Raw genomic sequence first — 22,660 nt, 5'->3', positions numbered from 1 at the left:
AAAAAACTTGATGACTGGTTCCTGATGAGTCATTAGGAATTTCAGTTGGTTCTCTCTTCATTAGGTGGCTTAACGCCTTTCTGGAGAACAGACAGTAGTAGTCTGGACCTGGAGGCTGAGGGCCAACATCCAATAAAGGTTACCTTCTTGTCAGTAATGATCTTTTTTTTTTTTTTCAACAGTAAGAAACGTGAAATCCAGGAAAGTCATTTAAAAAACGCTTCTGGCTGCAACCTCAAAGCATTTCCCAAGCCAGACCGGGGGTGGAGATGATGCGTCCAACTTCAGTGGGCCTCTTGTTCGATAGGGGAGCAGCCAGAGAAGAAGCTCGTGTTCCTGGCCAGAGCGTCTTTCTTTTTCTTTCCTAGATCCTTATTTTCTTGATATTCTGTTGCTACATGTTTCAACTCTGGGAGGTCAAGAGGGAGTCGGGAAGCTGGAGCAGTCTTCCTTGACAGCACCTGCTCCACATCACACATCTCTTTCAGGATCTTGCTATTGGGAGTGGCACAGACAGGGTTAAAGAAGCTCAATTCTGGGGTCACCTTGGTAGGATCCTCCAGTTTGAAGGAGCCTTCAGAATCCTGAGTCCATTCAACAGTGCCCAAGATATACTTGCCTTGCTGGTGGTTCCAACACTTTGTGGGGTCACAGCTACAGTCCACACCACAGTCTGAATTTTGCTTCCTGCACCGACACTGCTTGTTCCCACACCAGCCCTTGCAGGAACACCCTTGGATGTTCTTCCTGGACACCTTAACTAATTTTGTTGTCTTCCATTCCTCATCATCCCCCTCATCACCATCACCATCAGTATCACCATCCTCATGCTCATTCACAGAATGCTCTAAACAATATTTTAGATCCTTGATGTCCATGCTTTGCTCCAGGAACTTTAACATGAGAAGGTTTTGGCTTAGGTGGGACATATTCAAAACAAGAGTCTGAAGATAGAAGGGTATCCTTAGGAAGATGTTTCTGTCAGCTGACTACTTGGGGGAGGGTCAGTTCCTGTTTGATGATTTTATTCTCTTGGAGAAGCTGCTGATTTTGCTCACACACTTCTCACGTCTTCTCAAGTTCTTCATCCTGACACTTCAGTGTCCTCAGCAACTGCTGTTACTTTTCACTGACAGATTCCTCAAACTGCTTCTCTGCTATTTGGCTTTGGTGCAGCTGGCCAAGAAGGTACAGTACCTTCTCTTTGTGCTATTCTGACCAGCTCAGCTTGTAACTCTGTCCCTGTCTCAGCAAAATGATATTGTTCCTTAAACAGCATTTTCTGCATGTCAGCATAGCTGGTTTTTCTCTGTTTCAGGCTGCTTTCAGGTTTGCTGATCTGTATTTTGGAGGAGACCAGCTCTTCAGTAAAATATTTCAAGGCACATTTTGCTTCCAGAATGGTGGCAATATTCTCCCAGCGTTGTTTTGGCTAGTCTTCACTTTCTGTATTCAGCAGCTTCTGCTGTAGGTCAGCAGTCTGAGCACTCCTGAGTTCTATTTCAGTCTCTAGGCTTTCAATATGCTTTGTAATATAATCTTTTGACTCTGAAACTGATCACACACTTCGGTAAGGGAGAATGTACGAATCCAGAGTTTAGGAGGTGGATTCTCCCCAGATTCCTTTTTTTCTTTGAGTTGAGCCACATCCCGAGCCAGGATCTTTCCATCTTCAAGGAGGCCATTTAGGTGGCATTTGGCTTCCTTAATACTGACCATAACCTCAATTTTGTTTCCAAGCCATTTCTTCACTCAAGCTGCAATGCCTTCCATTCCATGGTTCTGAGTCTCTTTCTGCTTATCTGCGACTTCATGTAGTTTCTGGAGAGCATTTCTGAGACACTTGTTGGCGCTGCTACCTCTTCCGTTTTACATCTGAGCACTTTGGATTGTTTCTGGAAGTTTTTTTTAAGTCTGAGCAGCTCATTTTGCCTCTTACAGTCTTGTGTGTGTGTGTGCATGTGTGTGTGTTTTAACTGTATTACTTGTCTTTTTTTCTGCTTCCACTGTCTAAACTTATCAGCATCCTCTTTCATTTGACACATTAACTGTACCTGCTGGTTTTTCATCATCCATATCTCCTGATTCAGTTTGGAGACAGTATGTTCTGTGGATTCCTTTAGTTTCAGAAATTTGGACTACTCAGTCAGTTTTTTCTTCAGATCAGCTATTTGACCATCCAGCTCCTGGAGATATTTGCAGTGGCACTCACTCACCTTGGCTTGGTTGACACCCTTCTTTGCTGACTGAAGTTCAAGAACAAATTTTTTCTTTTTCTTTTGCAGACAGATGACTTCCAATTCTAGATTTTTAATGTATGCTTGTGTTGGAACTGAATGGGCTGTAGTTGGATGTCATTCTGAGTCATCTTCCGATCTAGGGCCTCTTTCAGTGCAATGGCTTTATTCAACTCAACCAGCTCCTTAGACATCTGAGCTTTATGGAGAGCATGCTGATTGGTAAAAGTGTTAGAAGACCTGCTCATCTCTGAACTGGTTTCCTCTTGAACTTCTTATTCCACCGCAGTATCAATGACTGCAGCCATGTAAGCAACAGTTTTATCCAGTAACTGAGTAATCAACTGCTGCAGGTTACAAATTATCTATACATTTTCTTTCAGTTCCTGATCTTATAAAGCCTTCACTAGCTTTTGGGGATCCAGTTTGCAGTCTGCATGCTGCCTGAGCTCTTCTAGCTTGGAGTTCATTTTTTCATTTGCTTGCTCTGTCAAAATGATCCTCTCCAATATCTGAGCTGTCTGGCCAGCTGCCTTGCTCAGACCATGACTTGATTTCTCATTCTCCTCTACTGGGGACTGACTCTTCTCCATCATGATTGTAGATTCTCTGATGGTTCCACATTTATAGATCCAGGCAGGGTACCTCCATGGGCTTGTAGCAACAAGACTTGTAGCTGTTGTAACTGTTGCTTTATATGGTTAAGTTCAGATATCTTGGGATCAATATTAACAATAGGTTTCTTCTTGGTTTTTCTTGCTCTGTCAGCACAGCAAAGGGTATTTAATGTTTCCTCTAGATTGGAGTCAACAGGACTCATGCAGGCTATTATAAGAGTATGGCTATTATTTCCTAGTGAATCTTGAAGCAGTCGAGTAAACTTGGAATCTCTGTAGGACACAAAGTCACCTTTTTTGTCATCTACAAGAGCACTGATTACATTTTCCAAGTATAGGAGGCCTCAGTTAATATTATCACCCTTTTATAGACAATCCCCTTCAGCCTTGGTTTTCTTCTCTCTGATCCAGTGAGGTCTACAAGATGCAGTTTAGAGTGAAAGCTGCTATTTTTGTCACTTTTCTTTCTTTGCTCTATGGAGATTGTAAAGATGGCATGAGATTGGGATGACTGGGAGTTCACAGCTGTGGAGGCCATATTCCTAGAGTTGTTGCCCTGCTCCAAATAGGAAACAGTATCCAAAGCAACTAAAACCGTCTTCTCAGTGAGTCCCACAATCTTTATGTCTTCCTTAGGATCTTCCCACATATTTATTTGAGCTTTCTCATGAGATGGGCATCAAATATTCAAAAATTTTCAATGTAAATCTCTAAGTAAGACACTTTCAGAGTAAATTCACTCTATTTATCAATTTCTTTGAAAAGCAATTGTATTACCCTAAGAATAACCCCAACTGTTGGTTCATTCTCTTGCTCTGCAGTGTATGCACCTCCCATTGAATAGGTTTTTTTTTCCAGAGAAAGTCTGCTCATAGGCCAGGACCATTGCATTGTATCTTTTAAATATACCTTATATGAGTTATGCTACTGTTGTATTGAAGACTTTTTCCTGTTCATTACAGGTATCAAACACAAAATCATAGTTGAAGAATTTATCAGTACCAACCACCACCTGTCTATACAAAGAAAAGGCACATCTGGCAGCCCTCGCTAATCTCTTTGGGGATCAGAGGTCAACAACTCAATGCCACTCTTACGGGAATTTCCTTCACCTCTTCTTTCATGATCCTATCGCAGGACTGCCTCAGAATAAATGTCCCTTCCTGGTTCTCCTCAGGTGTCCCCTTACTACAGTTTCTTTACCCAGTCCACTGTTGATGGGCTTCTAGGTTATGTTTTTGCTATTGTGAATAGTGCTGCAATGAACATATGAGTGCATGTGCCTTTTGGGTAGAACAATATATATTCTAAAGGAGTGGCAGCTCACACCTGCAATCCCAGTACATTAGAAGACTGAGGTGGGAGGATCCCTTGAGGTCAGGAGTTCAAGACCAACCTAGCTGACATGGTGAAACCTTGTCTTTACTAAAAACACAAGAAAAATTAGCCAGGTGTGGTGGCATGCACCAGTAATCCCAGCTACTTGGGTGGCTGAGGCACAAGAATCCCTTGCACCCAGGAAGAGGAGGTTACAGTGAGTCGAGATTGTACTGCTGTTCTCCTGCCTGGGTGGTGAAGTGAGACTGTGTCAGAAAGAAAAGAAAGAAAGAAAGAAAGAAAGAGGGAGGGAAGGAGAAAGGAAAGAAAGAAAGAAAGAAAGAAAAGAAAGGAAGGAAAGAAGGAAGAAGAAAGAAAGGAAAGAAAGAAAATTTATTTTCAGAAGGAATATTTTAAACAGTTCTTTGCATACAAAGTTGATAATCTTCACGAAATGGACAAAGTCCTTGAAAGACACAATCTGCCATGTCTCACACCAAAAAAAATACATGATCTGAATAAGCCTATATATATCAAAGGAATTGAGTAATTAATCAATCATACTAATATTAAATAATAATAGATACAACATAAGTTATTGGGGTAAGAAATATGATTTAATAAGAAATAAAAACAATTGTTTAAATTATAAGAGACTATTGTGCAAAACTCTTAACCTACTCTAACAATCAACATCTAAAGAAAATGTGAACGGCATACTCAAAGGGTTTAACTGAAAATCAGGGTGATATATTTTATACATATACCACATTTTGTTTTTTTCAATAACCAACTCATGAAAATTTGTGTTGTTTTCACTTGTGGGCTACTATGCATAACGCTACAATGAAAATTTTTGTACAAATATATGTTTTTATTTCCCTTTGGTAGATACTAGGAGTGGAATTGCTGGGTCATATGGTAGCTTTATGTTTAACTTTTCCATGAACTGCTGTCCTGTTTCCCAAAAGGCTGCATCATCCAGTTCATTTTTCAACTCTAGCATAAGTCTAATAGTCAAAACTGAAAAAAATTTGTTGAAGTTTTTTAAGGCTTGATTTTGGGTCTTTCCCCAACTCAGCATTGGAGCAGTCTTAAAAATTCTGAACTTGAATAACTCGAGGTGGTTCTTGCACTTTCTTCTAGAAAAAGAAAAAGAAGAAAAAACTAAAATGGCCTCACTAGTTTCTTATTTTTTTCCAGTGGTTACTTATTCAACAAGAAAAACATGACTTGACCAATAAAATTAAATAAATGATTGGAATGAAAAACATACAGGAAAAAAACCGACAAATAATAATCCAGAAATTGAAGGGATACAAATTACAATAGGAAGTTTTTTTACCCATCAATTGATAAGCAGCAAAATACAATGCCAGTGAAGATATAGTAATAATAGCTATTATGTTTTGAGTGCTTAATATAGGCCATGCACTTTATGTACGTTATTTCATTTAACTTTTTCATTATCATATTAGGCAGATACTTTTATTAATTCCATTTTATGGTACAGAAAAAAGTGCCAAAGTCACACATCTAGTACCTTATGGTACTGGGATTTGGATCCAGATAATCTGACACTCTCCCCTGCATATCTATAACTTACTTCCTTCAAAAATGGGTGTTTCATGTTCCATTCATATATATCTTTGCTTCCTGTCTGCACACATAAGTGAGAGGATGTCTAACAAAATAATACAGAAAAGTAACAATATAAGCCTTAATAAATTTAAGAAAATTGAAATTATATTGACTACAGTGGAATAAAACCTGAAATCAACTCCAAAAGGAACCTACAAAACCATGCAAATACATGGAAATTAAATAACTTGCTTCTGAATGAACATTGGGTTAAAAATGAAATCAAGATTAAAATTAAGAATATAGCCATGTGGCCACCACCATTGTGACTGTGTTTAGTCATACCAGAAGCCAGCAGAGTACTAGATCTTACCCACGGCCCATCAAAACTACAACTAGAGTGGTGCCTATATTTGCACAAGGCTTTGGGGCTCCACCATCAGCCCATGGTGAAACCAGCAAGGCTTATGTTCTTTCCTTGAGGCTAGCAGGTTTCCATAGACCCTGAATGAATCCAGAGGTTTGTCTAGGAGCCAGAGAGTGGAGGAGTGGAGTCAAAGGCCTTAAAGTCTACTTGGTGCTCTATTTTGTTGTGACTTAGATGGTAATCAAACCACAGAATTCAGACCTGCCCAATGTCTCTTCCTCTTTCCACAGGCAGAGGAGCCTCATCCCATGACCATCACCACCACAGTCAAATGGGGAGTATGGCCAGTTTACTGCCAATGTTTTCTTAAGAACCAGTGGTTCTTCAGTTAACTTGTGGTGGATGCTACCTGGCTTGAAACTCACTTTTCTGGTCACTAGACTCCCCTCTGGACCAGGAAATATCCAGAAATCCCATCCAAGAACCAAGGCTTGTATTTGGAGAGCCCAAAATCTTCTTTGGTGCTCTACCACACAGTGGTCAAGCTACTGCCTAAATTTTAAGACAAAGTCTCCTTTACTTTTTCTTCCACTTTTCTGAAACAAAGTGTATCTCATAGAGTCCAGGTCGATCTCCAAGGACTGGACTGTACGTCTCAGCTCTGTGAGTATCATCTCAGCAGCTTCAACCTCAGTGGACCATGGGGTGACCACTATGGTGCTCTCCTCAATCAGCTTAGTCCAGTACTTGTCCAGCTCCTCTTGGTTCTTCTGAGCCAGCTCATCATATTGAGCTTGGATTTCTGCCATGATCTGGGCGAGGTCCTGAGATTTGGGGGCATCTACCTCCACGGTCAACCCAGAGCTGGCAATCTGGGCTTATAGGCCATTTACTTCCTCTTCATGGTTCTTCTTCATGAAGAGCAGCTCCTCCTTGAGAGCCTCGATCTCTGTCTCCAGCTGCAGCCAAGTGACATTGGTGTCATCGATGACCTTGTGGAGACCATGGATGTCACTCTCCACAGACTGGCGCAAGGCCAGCTCTGTCTCATACTTGACTCTAAAGTCATCAGCAGCAAGACGTGCACTGTCAATCTGTGGAATGATGCGGGCATTGTCCACAGTATTTGCGAAGATCTGAGCCCTCAGGTCCTCTATGGTCTTGAAGTAATGGCCCCAATCTCTGACCTGGGGTCCCTTCTTCTCCAGGTGCTCCCGGATTTTGCTCTCCAGCTTCCGGTTCTCGATCTCCGGGCTCCTCACTTTGTCCGGGTAGGAGGCCAGGCGGTCGTTCAGGATTTGCCTGGTCTCCTCATTCTGGATGCCTCCCATTCCTGCCAGACCCTCGGCCATCCCCGCGGCCAGGCCCCTGACTCCCATGCTGCTCCGGAAGCTGGCGGAGCGCGTCACGGAGATGTGGGAACCAGAGCACCCAGCGCCTGCATAGACGATGAGAAATACGAAGATCAGCTTGGAGAACAGCCTGAGGGATATGGAGGCCTGCTACGCCCTGCAGATGGAGCAGATCAATGGGATCCTGCTGCACCTGGAGTCAGAGCTGGCACAGACCCGGGCAGAGGGACAGAGCCAGGCCCAGGAGTACGAGGCTCTGCTGAACGTCAAGATCAAGCTGGAGGCTGAAATCGCCACCTACCGCCGCCTGCTGGAAGATGGCGAGGACTTCAGTCTTAGTGATGCCCTGAACAGCAGCAACTCCATGCAAACCATCCAAAAGACCACCACCCACCAGATAGTGGATGGCAAAGTGGTGTCTGAGACCAATGACACCAAAGTTCTGAGACATTAGGCCAGCAGAAGCAGGGGACCCTTTGGGGAGCAGGAGGCCAATAAAAAGTTCAGAGGTAAAAAAAAAAAAAGAAAAAAGAGTATCTCCCCATAGCTGCCACACCTGGGAATGTGGAGTCTTATCTGAAGCCAGTATGTCTCAGAGTCCCAACCAAGGCTCATGGCATACTACTTTGTTACCACTACTGGTTTTCAGGGCCCAAGGGCTCTTTAGTCAGCATGTGATGCTTCATGCCAGAGCTGGATTTTTCCCTTCAAGACAGTGGTTTCTCTTCTGGCCAAGTGTTTCTTGAAATGTGATCTGAGCTAGCTCCTGGAAAGGGGGCCTCATGATCCTCACTGATGCCCTATCCTGTGGCTGAACTGGTGTCTAACTTGCAAGACAAAGTCATTTGTATTCTTCCCTTTTCTCTCCTGAAGTAGAATTAGGGAGTCTTTTTTGAAGCTGTGATCTGTGCTGCTCGGAGTTGGTGGAGAGTTGACACAAGCACTTTCTCAGCTTCCTGGTTGGTGACTCAGTAGGTCACATGCCCACAAGCCCACTAACCCTGAAACCAGTTCAGTACTTGGACTCACCTAGGAGTTGCAGTCCTTGTGGGCTAGATTGCCTTTCAAGTTTATTTGGGGTCCCGGAGGACATTAGCCTGTGGTGGCAAAGTTTGGTGGAACTCAAGTTCTGACTGCTGGGATGGGTGAGTCTCCTCTGACTAGGGCTGGTTTAAATACTCCCTCCATGCGTGCCTGTCAGCTAAGTTCAGTATCACTGAGCTCAATTTAATTTATTACAATTACTGCACTCTCTCTCCCCCAATCAACCCAATAGAATATCTGTCTGCATCATGTGATTGCTTCCATGGTATGGGGGAGGGGTGGCATCAGTTATTTAAGACTGTCTTTTCTACCCTCTTTGTTGTCTCTGTCAGTGACATGAACTTAAAATCAGGTACTGTGCATGCTCATCTTATTTTTGGCTTTTACAAAGGGTTTTTTGTTTTGTTTTGTTTTTGTAAGTAGTTGCTAAATTGGTTTCTTTATGGAGATGAGATAATCAGTGCAGCTTTCTATTTGGCCATTGTATTAGTACATTTTCACACTGCTGATAAAGACATACCCAAGACTGGGCAATTTACAAAAGAAAGAGGTTTATTGGATTTACAATTCCACATGGCTGGGGAGGCCTCACAATTAAGGCAGAAGGCAAGGAGGAGCAAGTTACATCTTATGTGGATGGCAACAGGCAAAATGAGAGCATGTGCAAGGAAACTACTATTTTTTAAACCATTGGAACTCGTGAGACTCATTCACTATCACAAGAACAGTGTAGGAAAGACGCCCCCATAATTCAATCACCTCCCACTGGGGTCCTCCCAAAACACAGGACAATCATTGAAGTCACAATTCAAGATGAGATTTAGGAGGGCACACAATCAAACCATAGCAGCCATCTTGCTTCACCCATACTTTAACCCTAGAAGTTATTAATACCACCAAATATTGTGTTCACAATTTCCTGATTGCCTTAATTTAAAAAATATTTTGGCAAAATATGCACAACATAAAATTTTCCATTTTACCCATTTTAAGTGCATAATTTAGTAGCATTAAATACATTCAAAATATCGTACAATCCATACCACTAATCATTTTCAGAACTTTTTCTCCATCCTAATCAAAGTTTGTGTAACCATTAAACAATGACTTTCCACGTCCCTTGTCATATCCTATACTAACTGCTCATCTACTTTCTGGCTATATAAATTTGTTTATTATAGGTGCATTATATATGTAAAATTATGTAATATTTGTCATTTTGTCTCTGGCTCATTGGACTAAGCAAAATGTTTCCAAGGTTAATCTATGTTGAACCATATTTTAGAATGTCATTATTTTCAAGGCTGAATGATATTCCATTGTATGTATATATCTATTGTATATGTACACCATTGTGTGTATATACCATGAATGTTTTATCAATTCATCTTTTCATAGAAATATAGGTTGTTGCCTCCTTTTGGCTATTGTAAAACAAACTGCTACAAACATTACCCTGCATATATCTGTTTTAGTTCCTGCTTTCTATTATTTTGAGCGTTATATACTTAAGGTGTGTAATTTAAACATTATATAGTAATTATGTGTTTGTCACTTTCAAAAATTAATAATTTTACACAGTTTCTATAATATTTTACATCCTAGCAGAAATCTGAAGTGCTTCAACTTCTCCAAATTATTGCCAACACTAGTTAATTTTCACCTTCCTAAGTGATATTTTATTGTTTTTATTTGCAGTCCTGCTGTGGCTACTGATAGTAAAAATATTTCCACGTGCTTATGGGCCATTTGTATACCTTCTTTAAAAATGACTACTCAGAGTTTTTTTTTTTTTTTTTTTTTTTTTGAAGAGAAAGAGAGAGAGAGAATAGGAAGGAGGAAAAAGGAAGAGAAAGAGAGAGAGAGAATGGGGAGGAGGGAGAAGGAAAAGAAAGAGGGAGAGAGAATGGGAGTATTGCTTTCTTGCCCAGGCTAGAATGCAATTTAGTAATGGGTATTGAAAACCTCTTTTATACTGATAATTATACTTAATGATGTAGTCAGGAAGGAATAAGGGAAGAAGATAACAAACAAACAGCCAACCAATATTTAATTTAAACCTATGAAATGCTATGCGATTACTGAGGAGTGATTTACTTCCAATTATATAGTCACCTTTGGAATAGGTGTGAGGTGGTAATGTATGTTTTGTGTATTTGAAGTGGAGAGTTCTATAAATGTTTATTAAGTTTACTTGTTCCGGGTCTGAGTTCAAGTTCTGAATATCCTTGTTAATTTTCTATCTCGTTGATCTATAGAATCGTTAGCTCTTCTTGCTGCAGTGATCCTTTTGCCACTATGTAATGTCATTCCTGGCCTCTTTTGATCTTTGTTGCTTTAAAGTCTACTTTATCAGAGGTGAGAATTGCATCTCCTGCTTTTTGTTTATTAGTTTATTTTTACTCTCTGTTTGATTGGTAAATCTTCCTCCTTCTCTCTGAGTCTTTGTGTATTGTTGCATGTAAGATGGGCCCGGATGCAGCATACCAATGGGTTTTGGCTTTTTATCCAGTTAAAATATATATAAGTTTAATACCGGCGTTTGATGCTAGCTGGCTGTTTTGCCCATTAGTTGATGTAAATTTTTTATTGTGTTAAAGTTCTTTGCTTTTTGATATATTTTTGGAAAGGCTGATATTGGTTGTTCCTTTATATGTATAGTGCTTCTTTCAGAAGCTCTTGTAAAGCAGGCCTGGTGGTGGTGAACTCTCTAAGTACTTGTTTGTTCACAAAAGATTTAATTTTTCCTTCGCTCATAAAGCTTAGTTTGGCTGAATAGGAAATTCTGGGTTGAAAGTTCTTTTCTTTAAGGATGTTAAATATTGGTCCCCACTCTTTTCTGGCTTGTAGGGTTTCTGCTGAGAGATCTGCTGTAAGTCTGATAGGTTTCCCTTTATGGGTAACCTGACCTTTCTCTCTGGCTGCCCTTAGTATTTTCTCCTTCATTTCAACCCTAATAAATCTGGCGATTATGTGCCTTGGGGTTGGTCTTCTTGAAGAATATCTTTGTGGTGTTCTCTGTATTACCTGGAGTTGAATATTACCCTGCCTTGCCAGGTTGGGAAAATTTTCCTGAATGATATCCTGAAGAGTATTTTCCAACTTGGATTCATTCTCTTCATCACATTCAGGTACACCTATCAAACGTAAATTAGGTCTTTTCACATAGTCCCATGTTTCCTGGAGACTTTGCTCATTCCTTTCATCCTTTTTTCTACATTCTTGTCTTCTCGTTTCATTTCTCTGAACTGGTCCTCGACTTCTGATATCCTTCCTTCTGCTTGATCAATTCGACTGTTTAAACTTGTGCATGCTTCGTGAAGTTCTCGTGTTGTGTTTTTCAGCTCCATCAATTCACTTATATTCTTCTTTAAATTGTCCATTCTCGTTAACATTTCGTCAAACCTTTTTTCAAGGTTCTTAGTTTCTTTGCATTGGGTTAGAACAAGTTCTTTTAATTCACAGAAGTTTCTTATCACCCACGTTTTGAAACCTGCTTCTGTTATTGGAACACATGTGTAATCTATTAAGCCTTGTTCCATTACTGATGAGGAATTGCAATCCCCTGTAGAGGGAGAGGCATTCTGATTTTGAGTATTCTCTACCTTTTTACGCTGGTTTCTTCCCTTCATTATATATTTGTCCGTCTGTCGTCTTTATAATTACCGACTTTCTAACTGGGTCTCTGACGTCCAACTTGTTGATTCCCTGCGCCGAAATCTGAGCAATCCACTGAGCCGGCCAAAACAGCGGTGTTAAGATTGATGGTGCTTTTCTGCCCGGGAATCTCCGGATTCTGCACCAAGAACTGGCGTGCTAAGGCACCAGCAAAACCGCCACGCCGGCCACAAGAGTCGCCCTGGCGACCCGTGGAGCTCCTCCACTGGGAATCTCCTGGTCCGTGAGCAACTAATATTCGTCTGAAAGTGTGGCATCCTCTCGTTCTTTGCGCTTTCACTGGGAGGTACGTGCCCGAGCTGCTAATCATCAGCCATCTTGGATCTCTCTCTCTGCAAATTGCTACTCAGAGTTTTTATCAATTTTTGAATTGAGTTGCTTTATTCATTACCTTTTTGTTGTGTTGCAGGAGTTCTTTAAATATTTTGGATATTAATGTATTATAAAATATATCATTTGCAAATATTTTCTCACATTCTATAGATTGCCTTTTCACAACTAAAGAATAACGCCTTTTGATGGAAATAAGTTTTTGATTTGGATGAAATTAAGTTTATCTAGTTTCTCTTGCTACCTTTGTCATATCCAATACATGATTACAAATCTGTCAAAAATATTTTCACTATGTTTTCTTCTAACAGAGAACCTCAGTTTGCTAATATTTTGTAGAAGTGTTTTTGTATTAATATTCACAATGAATACAGGTCTGTAGTAATTTTTTCTTTGTGATGTTGTCTGGTTTGTTTTCAGGGTAATAATGGCCTCATAAAATGAGGCTCTAAGTGTTCCCTCCTCTTAAATTTCTTTGAGAAATATTAGTGTTAATTATTTAAATGTTTGATTGATTTTCCAGTGAAATCTTTTGTGCCTTAGTTTTTTGTTGTTGTTTTTGTTGAGAGGTTTTGATCAATTGCTTTACTTTTCTCAGGTGTATTCAGATATTTTCTTATTTCTTCATGAGTCATTATTGATAGAGTGCATGTTTCTAGAAAATATTTATTTCCATTAAGTTGTTTATTTTTTTGGAATATAATTATGCATAGTATTCTCTTGTCATTTTTGTATTCCTCTAAAATCAGGAGCAATGACCCTGTCATTACTCTGTCTCTCTAATCACTAGCATGAGAACAGCATGAGAAAAACCCTCCCCCATGATTCAATTACTTTCCACCAGGTTCTTTCCATGACAAGTAGGGATTATTACAATTCAAGGTGAGATTTGGGTGGGACAAAGAGCCAAACAATATCAGCTCCCAATTTAATTTCTTTTATTTTTGTTTCCAGTTTTAATTTTAGGTTCACAGGGTACATGTGCAGTTTTATTATATGTGTAAATTGCATGTCATGGAACTTTAGCATACAGAATATTTTTTTACCAAGGTAATAAGCATAGTAAGTGATAGTTAGTTTTACAATTCTGCCCCTCCTCCCACACTTCACCTTTAAGTAGACCCTGGTATATGTTGTTTCCTTCCTTGTGTCTGTCTGGTCTATCTGTACTCAATGTTTAGCTCCCACTTACCACTTATAAGTTAAAACATGTGATATTTCTCCTGTGTAAAATTGCTTAAGATAATGACCTACTACTGCATCTGTGTTGCTTCAAAAGACATGATTTTGTTCTATTTTATGGCTGTGTAGTATTCCAACATACCATGTTTTCTTTATTCAGTCCACTGTTGGACATCTGGGTTGATTCCACATCTTTGCTATTGTGAATAGTACTGTGATTAACATATGTGTGCCTGTGTCCTTACGGTAGAATGACTTATATTTCTTTGGGTATGCACCCAGTAATGACATCACTAGGTCAAATGGTAGTTCTAAGTTCTTTGAAAAATCTCTAAACTGCTTTCCACCAACAGTGTATAAGTGTTCCATTTTACCCAGAACCTCATCTGCATCTGTTATTTTTGAATTTTAATAATACCCATTGTGACTGATGTAAGATGGCATCTCATTATACTTCTAATTTACATTTCTCTGATGGTTAGAAATAAAGATCATTGATTATATGTTTGTTGGTTCCATGTGTGTCTTCTTTTGAGAAGTATCTGTTGTGTACTTTGCCCAATTTTTAGTGGTGTTATTTGTTTTTAGCTTGTTGATTTATGTTCTCTATAGGTTCTGGATATTAAGCTTTTGTCAAATGCATAGTTTGTGAATATCTTCTCCCATTCTGTATGTTGTCTTTTTACTCTGTTGGTAGTTTCTTTTGCTGTGCAGATGCTCTTTAGTTTAATTAGGTTATACATGTCATTTTTTTAAATAATTACTTTTGGCAACTTCATCATCAAATCTTTGCCAGGTCTCATGTCCAGAATAATATTTCCTAGGTTTCTTCTTGAATTTCTATAGTTTTCAGTCTTACATTTAAGTCTTTAATCCATTTTCAGTTAATTTTTGTATCTAGGAAAAAGTAAGAGTTCAGGCTCAATATTCAGCATATGGCTATCCAGTTATCTAAGCACAATTTATTGAATAGAAAGTTTTTTCCCTATTGCTTGTTATGGTTGGTTTTGTTGAAGCTCAGATGGTGTTAGGTTTATGGCTTTATTTTTCAGTTTTCTATTCGGTTTCATTGGTCTATATGTCTGTTTTATTTTGCTAGTACCAAGTTGTTTTGTTTACTATGACTTTACAGTATTATTTGAAATCAGATAGTCCAATGCCTCCAGTTTTGTACTTTAGCTTATAATTGTTTTGTCTATTCATGCTCTTTTTTGGTTGCATATAAATTTTAGAATACCCTTTTCTAATTATGTGAAGAATAATATTGGTATATTAATAGGAATATCATTGAATCTTTAAATTGATTTGGGCAGTATGGTCATTTGTAAAATACTGATTTTTCCAATTATAAGCAACAAATGTTTTTTCATTTATTTGCATTATATGGTTTATTTTAGCAGTGTTTTGTCATTCTACATGTACAGGTCTTTTACCTCCTTGGTTAGCTGTATTCTTAGGTATTACATTTCCCTTGTGGCTATTGTAAATAGGATTGGCTTTCTGATTTAACTCTCAGACTGAACTTTTTTTTTTTTTTGTATATAAAAATGCTACTGATTTTTGTACATTGATATTCTATCCTGAAACTTCACTAAAGTTGTTTATCAGTTCTAGGGGTCCCTTGGTAGAGTTTTTAGAATTTGCCTTGTATTGAATTATATTAACCATAAAGAAAGGTAGTTTGACTGCTTCTATTTCTATTTGAATGTATTTTGCTTATTTATCTTGCCTGATTGTCCTGACTAGGACTTCCAGTACTAGGTTAAATGGTGAGATTAGGCATTCTTGTCTTGTTCCATTTCTCTAGGGGAATGGTTTGAGCTTTTGCCCATTCAGTATGATGTTGACTGTGGATTTGTCTTTAATGGCGCTTACTATTTGAGGTATATTCCTTCAATGCTTAGTCTGTTGAGAGATTTTATCATGAAGGGATGTCCAATTTTATCAAAAACCTTTTCTACATCTATTGAGATGACCACCTAATTTTTTAATTTAATTCTCTTTATGTCATAAATCACTTTATTTGTGTATGTTGAATTTGGTTTGCTAATATTCTGTTGAAGACTTTTGTGTTTATGTTCATGAGTGGTATTGACCTTAAGTTTTTGTTATTGTTGTCCTTTCTCTGCCACATGTTGGCATTAGCCTTATACTTGCTTGCTAAAATGAGTTAGGAAGGTGATCCTCCTCCCAACTTTTTTTTGGAATTATTTTAGTAAGATTATTATCATTATTTTTTGGTGGGGTGGGGGTGGGGATAGAGTCTCTCTCTGTCTCCTAGGCTGTAGTGCAATGGTGCAATCTCAGCTTACTGCAACCTCCGACTCCCAGGATCAAGAAATTCTCCTGCCCCAACCTCCTGAGTAGTTAGGAGTACAGACATGTGCCACCATGCCCAGCTAATTTTTTTTTGTGTGTGTATTTTTAGTAGAGACAGGGTTTCACCATGTTGGCCAGGCTGGTTTCAAACTCCTGACCTCAAACAATCCACCCGCCTTGGCCTTTCAAAGTGCTGGTATTATAGGTGCGAGCCAACACACCCAGGTCAATTTTTCTTTTCAATTTTTCTTTACATATCTGGTAAAATCTGGCTGTGAATCCATCTGGTCCAGGATTTTTTTGGTTGGTAGTTTCTTCATTACTGATTCAATTTCAGATTTTAATAATTATCTATTGAGGATTTAAATGTCTTTCTGATTCAACATTTGAGATTGTATGCTTCCAAGAATTTATTTATTTCCTCCAGATTTTCTAATCTGTGTGCATAGCATTGTTGTTGGTAGCATCTGAGGATTTTTGTATTTCTGGAAGATCAGTTGTAATATCATATTTGTCCTTTCTGACTGTGTTTATTTGGATCTTCTCCTTCTTTATTTAGCTATCAGTCTGTCAATTTTATTAATTTTTTTCAAATAAGCAACTATTCGTTTTGTTGATCTTTTATATGGATTTTTGCATCTTCATTTCATTAATTTCTTCTCTAATTTTAGTTTTTATTTTGTTCTGTTGGCTTATGTTTTGGGTTTGTTTTTTTCCAGTTTCATTAGGTTCAAAGATAGTTAATTTGGGATCTTTTTATCTTATTGATGAAGGCATTTAGGGCTACAAAATTTCCTCTTACCACTGCTTTCAGTGCATCCCATAGATTTTGGTTAGTTGTTTCTCTACTTTCAATAATTTTAAGGAATATTTTTATTTCTGCCTTAATTTCATTATTCACCTAGGTTTTATTCAAGAATAAGTTGTTTCATTTCCATGGATTCTTGTAGTTTTGAGAGATCTCTTCTATATTGATTTCCATTTTTATTGCATTGCTGTTTGAGATTGTGCTTGAATACACTGAGACCTGTTTTATAAACAAGCATGTAGCTGATTTTAGAATATGTTCCATGAGCATATGAGAAAAATTCATATTCTAAGGTTGTTTGGTGGAGTGTACTGTATATGTTTGTTACAGATAGACAGGCATGAGAGTGGCAGGAGAAGGGTTCCCCTACTCCTCACCCACCAGGAATGTTGAGTAATCAGGTGATAGTTTAAAAATTATCCCATTTCCTCTCTAAAAATGATAATTGACAGCAAGCCTCAGGGAGAGACAATCTCCTAATGGTCCATAACTGTTAACATTAATGTGTTAATTGAATGCAGGTGCCAGGAAGAAGCAAAGGGAAGCTTCTAATAATCTCATGTATTGAATGAGTGAGCCTGAGCATGTGCATTAAGAGACAAAATGATGGAGTATGACTTTCTGGGGACACTCCACCACTCCACCAGAAAAGCAAAGAAAAGCCTCAGATGGGCATGTGTACTACACGTGCCCACATCCCAATTGTAAGATGGGCATTGTGCATGTGGGCAACTCACCCTAAGGGAAGAATCATTTGAAAGGGGCCAGCATATAAAGTCCTATGATCAAGGATAAACACTGCACCGTTTCTTGAAGTTGCCCACTTGGATCTCTTCCAAGTGCACTTTTCTTTCTTTCCTGTGCTAAAGCTTTTTAATAAACTTCTAATCGTGCTCTGAAACTGCCCTTGTTTTCTTTTTCTTCCTTATACTCTTCAGTCAAATTATTTCTTCTGAGGAGACAAGAACTGAGGTTGCTGTAGACCTATACTAATTTGCTATCGGTAAGTCAGATACCTTCAACTGTTAACATTTTTATTAGATCGAGTGTCAAGTTTAAGTCCAGAATTTCTTTGTTAATTATCTACCTCAGTAATCTGTCTAATGCTGTCAGTGGGGTGTTGGAGTCTAGTATTATTATTGTATAATTGTCTAAGCATTTTGTAAGCCCATAAGAAATTGTTTTATGAATCTGGGTGCTCCAATGCTAGATGTGTATATATTTAAGGTAGTTAAAGCTTGTTGTTTGATTGTACCCTTTTCTGTTATGTAATGCCCCTCATTGTCCTTTTTCATTTTTATTAATTTTAAATCTGCTTTATCTGACATAAAAATAATGACTCCTGTTCTTTTTGTTTTCCATTGGCATGGTAGATCTTACTTCACCCTTTTACTTTGAGCCCATGGGTGTTGTTACTTGTAAAATGTGTCTCTTAAGTACAACAGAGGGTTGGGTCTTCTATTTTCATCCAGCATGCCACTCTGTCTCTTTCAAGTGGGTTGTTTAGTGCATTTATATTAAAGGTTAGTATTAATAACCATAATTTTAATTCTTTCATTATGTGGTTAGCTGACTGTTATGTAGATTTGATTGCATAGTTGCTTCACAGTACTTTGAGCTATACATACGCAGAACTGTGCTTTTGTGGTAGCAGGTGTCATTCCTGTTATTCTATGTTTAGCACTCCCTGAAGGATCTCTTGTAAGAATAATCTAGTTGAAATGTATTCCCTCAGCATTTGCTGTCTGAGGGGACTTTTATTTCTCATTTACCTATGAATCTTAGTTTGTGGAGACATAAAATTCTTTCCTGGAATTTCTTCCTTTTAATAATACTGAAAATAGGCCTTCATTTTTTTCTACAAGCATAATATTACAAACGTAGTATTTCTGCAAAGAAGTTTACTGCTAGTCTGGGTTTACTGGGTTCCCTCTGTAAGTGACCTTCCTCTGCTCTCTATCTTTAAAATTTCTCCTTTGCATTGCCATAGGAAGGGTCATACTGCATAGGGTTTTTTGTAATTCTTGGATTTATCAGCCTCTAGTGAGATAATAAAGTTTCATGGGCCTTATCCTCAAATATATTTCCCAAATTCCTTATACTTTCTCCTCCTCTCTCAGGAATGTTGATAAGTTGTGGATTTGGACATATGCCCGTAGTTTTTGGAAGTTTTGCTCATTTTTCTTAATTTTTAAAAAATTATTTGGCTGACTGAGTTGATTCAAATAACTTGTCTTTGAGCTCTGAGATTCATTCCTCAACTTGGTTTGTTCTGCTCTTAATAAATCCAGGTTTACTGTGAAATTCTTGTAAAATTTCAGTTCAAGTTCAGTTTTGTTCTTTCCTAGAATGGCTATCTTGTCTTTCAGCTCTTGAATAATTTTACTGTATTGCTTGGTGTCCTTGGATTGAGTTTCAACTTTCTCCTCTATCTTGATGAGCTTCCTTGTCATACAGATTTTGAATTTCATGTCAGTTGTTTCAGACATTTCAGACGGGTTAAGAAGCATTGCCGCAGAATGCGTGGGCTCATTTGGAGGTAAGAGGGCATACTGGCTTTTTAATTGCCTGTGGTCTTGTGCCAATTTTTTCTCATCAGGGAATGTTGTCATTCCTTTAATTTAATTTTGATGTAAATGAGAGTATAGTCAGTGGCTTCATTTCTGGAAGTTTTCAGACCATTAAAGTTCTGTATAGGGTCTTTGTTTGTGGTCAAATTTTTGCTTTTGGTTTTACAGAGGGGAGAATTAGTAAACATTTTTAGTGTTGTAGTTTGGGCAGTGATCCAGTAAATGGTGCTTGTGAACAGTTGGCAGTAGATAGGCTCTTACTCAGCCACATAGCTCATTTGTGTATCCTTGCATTTGCAGTTGTATTCTGTGGTGTGAGGTGAATAGAAGTGACCTCCTCACCAGTTCTGCTCTTAGGCCTTGGGGAAGCCACCTCTGATCACTGGCACTGTAACCACAATTTTGTGGTTGTTGCCGTTGTTAGGTCTTCAGGGCCATAGGGCTCCCTTGCAAAGAGGTTCGGTAGAGAAATAGGCTACACTCTGACCAGACCAGCAATGTGGAGGGAGAAATGCCAAAGTCTCAGGTCAGCCTGTGAACCTGTGCAAATCAGCACTCTCATTTTTCTGAGAGTGTAGGCACCTACTCTGCTCAAGTTCTGGACACAGATTCCTGTCCTGGCACTCCTGAGCCACCAACTGCAGCCCTGGGTGACCAGGACCTGCTCATGGTTTCTTCCTCCCAACTCTCAGGTATGAGTTCTGGGTGTGTTGGGGGATCTGAAGGACTCCCAGATGGCTGGAACAAAATCAGGTGGAGCAAAGCATCCAGAATGGGCAGCAGAGGCTGCACTGTGTACACCCTCCTGTGGAGCGGCCAGGCAGAAGCGCTGCAAGGTCCTGGTAGGCCTGCAGCTCAGATGTGTCTCAGTCCCAGGGAAAAGCATTCCCTTATTTCTCCCTGGTAGTTAGCTTGAGCCAGAGCCTCTCAGAGGGAGACAAGCATCCCTAGGGGGTCGGCACTTATTGCTGGGCTCTGCTAGAGCTGTTCCATGCCAAAAGGTCTCTGGCTCTGTGCCTACTGCAGGTTCATCTCTGTCTAATTTCTGAGGAGATCCCCCTCCCAGCTAAAATGTCTGTGGATATTGGGGAGTCCTCTGAAGCTAGGATCCTAGATGTCCACGGCAAGAGTGGGAATTCCCTCAGTCTCTTCATTCAACCCTTTCCCAGGTGCCGTTCAGGGCCAGGAATGAGCCCTAGCATTCAGGAACCGTATTCGGGCTTCCCAGATTTCTTCATAGGTAACCTTGGCATCTGCATATTTTATCCATCCACATTGAGCATATTCCTTCTGGAGATCTGTTCAAATGATGTACATTAGATGAAATCCCAGTCTCTGTGGGAGTGGCACTTCCTGGCTGCATCTAGCTGGCCACCTTCAAATAGGTCTCCAATGTTCCTCTATTGTTTATTTATCTTTGCTCTATTTTTATTGTTTATCTCTTCCAATACATTTGAACATTTGCTCTTCTTTTCCTAGTTTCTTAAGGTGTAAAGTTGTTACAGAATCGAGACCTTTCTTGCATTTACCACTACTTTTACTACATCTCATACTTTTTAGTGGTTGTGTTTTCATTTTAATTTATCTCAGTCATTTTAAAATTTTTGTTGTAATTTCTAATTTTATCAATTGGTATTTTAGTGTGTTGTTTAATTTCCACATACTTGTGAATTTTCTAGTATTCCTTCTCTTTTTGATTTCTAGTTTTCTTGTGAGTAAAAATCATACTACGGGCCGGGCGCGGTGGCTCACGCCTGTAATCCCAGCACTTTGGGAGGCCGAGGCGGGTGGATCACGAGGTCAAGAGATTGAGACCATCCTGATCAACATGGTGAAACCCCGTCTCTACTAATACAAAAAATTAGCTGGGCATGGTGGTGCGTGCCTGTAATCCCAGCTACTCAGGAGGCTGAGACAGGAGAATTGCCTGAATCCAAGAGGCGGAGATTGCGGTGAGCCGAGATCGCGCCATTGCACTCCAGCCTGGGTAACAAGAGTGAAACTCTGTCTCAAAAAAAAAAAAAAAATCATACTACACATAATTTAAAATTAAAAAAGAATAATTAAGACTTGTTTTGTGGCCTAAGATAAGTTCTATCCTGGAGGGATAATCTACACTCATCAAGGGAGCAATCTGGTTGGAGGTGATTGGATCACTGGGGTGGTTTCCCTCATGCTGTTATCATGATAGTGAGTGAATTCTCACAAGATCCAATGGTTTTCTGAGGGGCTCTTCCCCCTTTGCTCTTTGTTCTTCTCTTTTTCTCTCTCCTGCCACTTTGCAAAGAAGGTGACTTCTTTGCCTTCTGTCATGGTTGTAGGTTTACTAAGGCCTCCCCAGCCATGTGGAACTGTGAGTCAATTAAAGCTTATTTTGTTATAAATTAACCAGCCTTGGGTATTTATAGCAGTGTGAAAATGGACTAATACAACATACCAGTAGGTCTTGGTTCTTTAACCAGCTTGTAATCCTGTGCCTTTTAATTGGAGAATTTCACTCATTCAAAGTTCATAAAATATGTGTAGATTTGTTCCTATCATCACGATGTTAGCTGGTTATTATGCAGACATTTTTGTGGTTGCTTTATAGTGTCACTGGTTTGTGTACTTAAGTGTGTTTTTGACATGGCTGGTAAACATCTTCCCTTACAATATTTAATGCTTCCTACAGGAGCTCTTATGAGGCAGGTCTGGTGGTGATGGATTTCATCAGCATTTGCTTGTCTGGAAAATATCTTATGTCTTCCTCAATTATGAAGCTTAGTTTGGTTAAAATTGTTCGTTGGAATTTCTTTAAGAATGTTAAATATTGGCCCCTAATCTCTCTGGCTTTTAGAGATTGTGCAGGGTGTTCTACTTCTGGCCTGACATTTTTTTCTAGTTGCCTTTAACATTTTTTCTTTCATTTTACCTTGGAGAATCTGATGATTATGCATCTTGGGAATGATTTTCTTAGGAAATATCTTCAATATTAAAATCAGCTGGAAATATTGAAGAAAAAAAAGAAAAGAATAAAAAGGAAATATCTTACTGGAGTTGTCAGCATTTCCTGAATTTTAATGTTGACCTCTCTAGCAATATTGGGGAAGTTCTCAGGGATGTTATCTTGAAATAAGTTTTCCAAGTTTGTTCCATTCTCTCAGTCTCTTTCAGGGACACCAATTATAGGTAGATTTGATCTCTACATAATCTCATATTTCTTAAAGCTTTTGTTCATTCCTCTATTTTTATTTATTTATTTATTTTTTAATTGCATTG

At 39.0% G+C, this 22,660-nt stretch overlaps 2 pseudogenes; both read right to left on the bottom strand.

The window, feature by feature from the left end:
- Window positions 1-284: 284 nt before the first annotated feature.
- On the bottom strand, window positions 285-3,978 carry LOC105719590 (chromosome-associated kinesin KIF4A-like; annotated as a pseudogene).
- A 2,686-nt stretch (window positions 3,979-6,664) lies between these two features.
- LOC105719578 (keratin, type I cytoskeletal 18-like) lies at window positions 6,665-7,570 on the bottom strand (annotated as a pseudogene).
- Between the last annotated feature and the right edge of the window lie 15,090 nt (window positions 7,571-22,660).

This window comes from Aotus nancymaae, unplaced genomic scaffold, assembly GCF_030222135.1.
Source record: "Aotus nancymaae isolate 86718 unplaced genomic scaffold, 86718_ANA_hifiasm-v0.15.2.pri h1tg000004l, whole genome shotgun sequence".
In the NCBI taxonomy this organism is placed as follows: domain Eukaryota; kingdom Metazoa; phylum Chordata; class Mammalia; order Primates; family Aotidae; genus Aotus; species Aotus nancymaae.
This window is presented reverse-complemented; position numbering and strand designations above follow the sequence as displayed.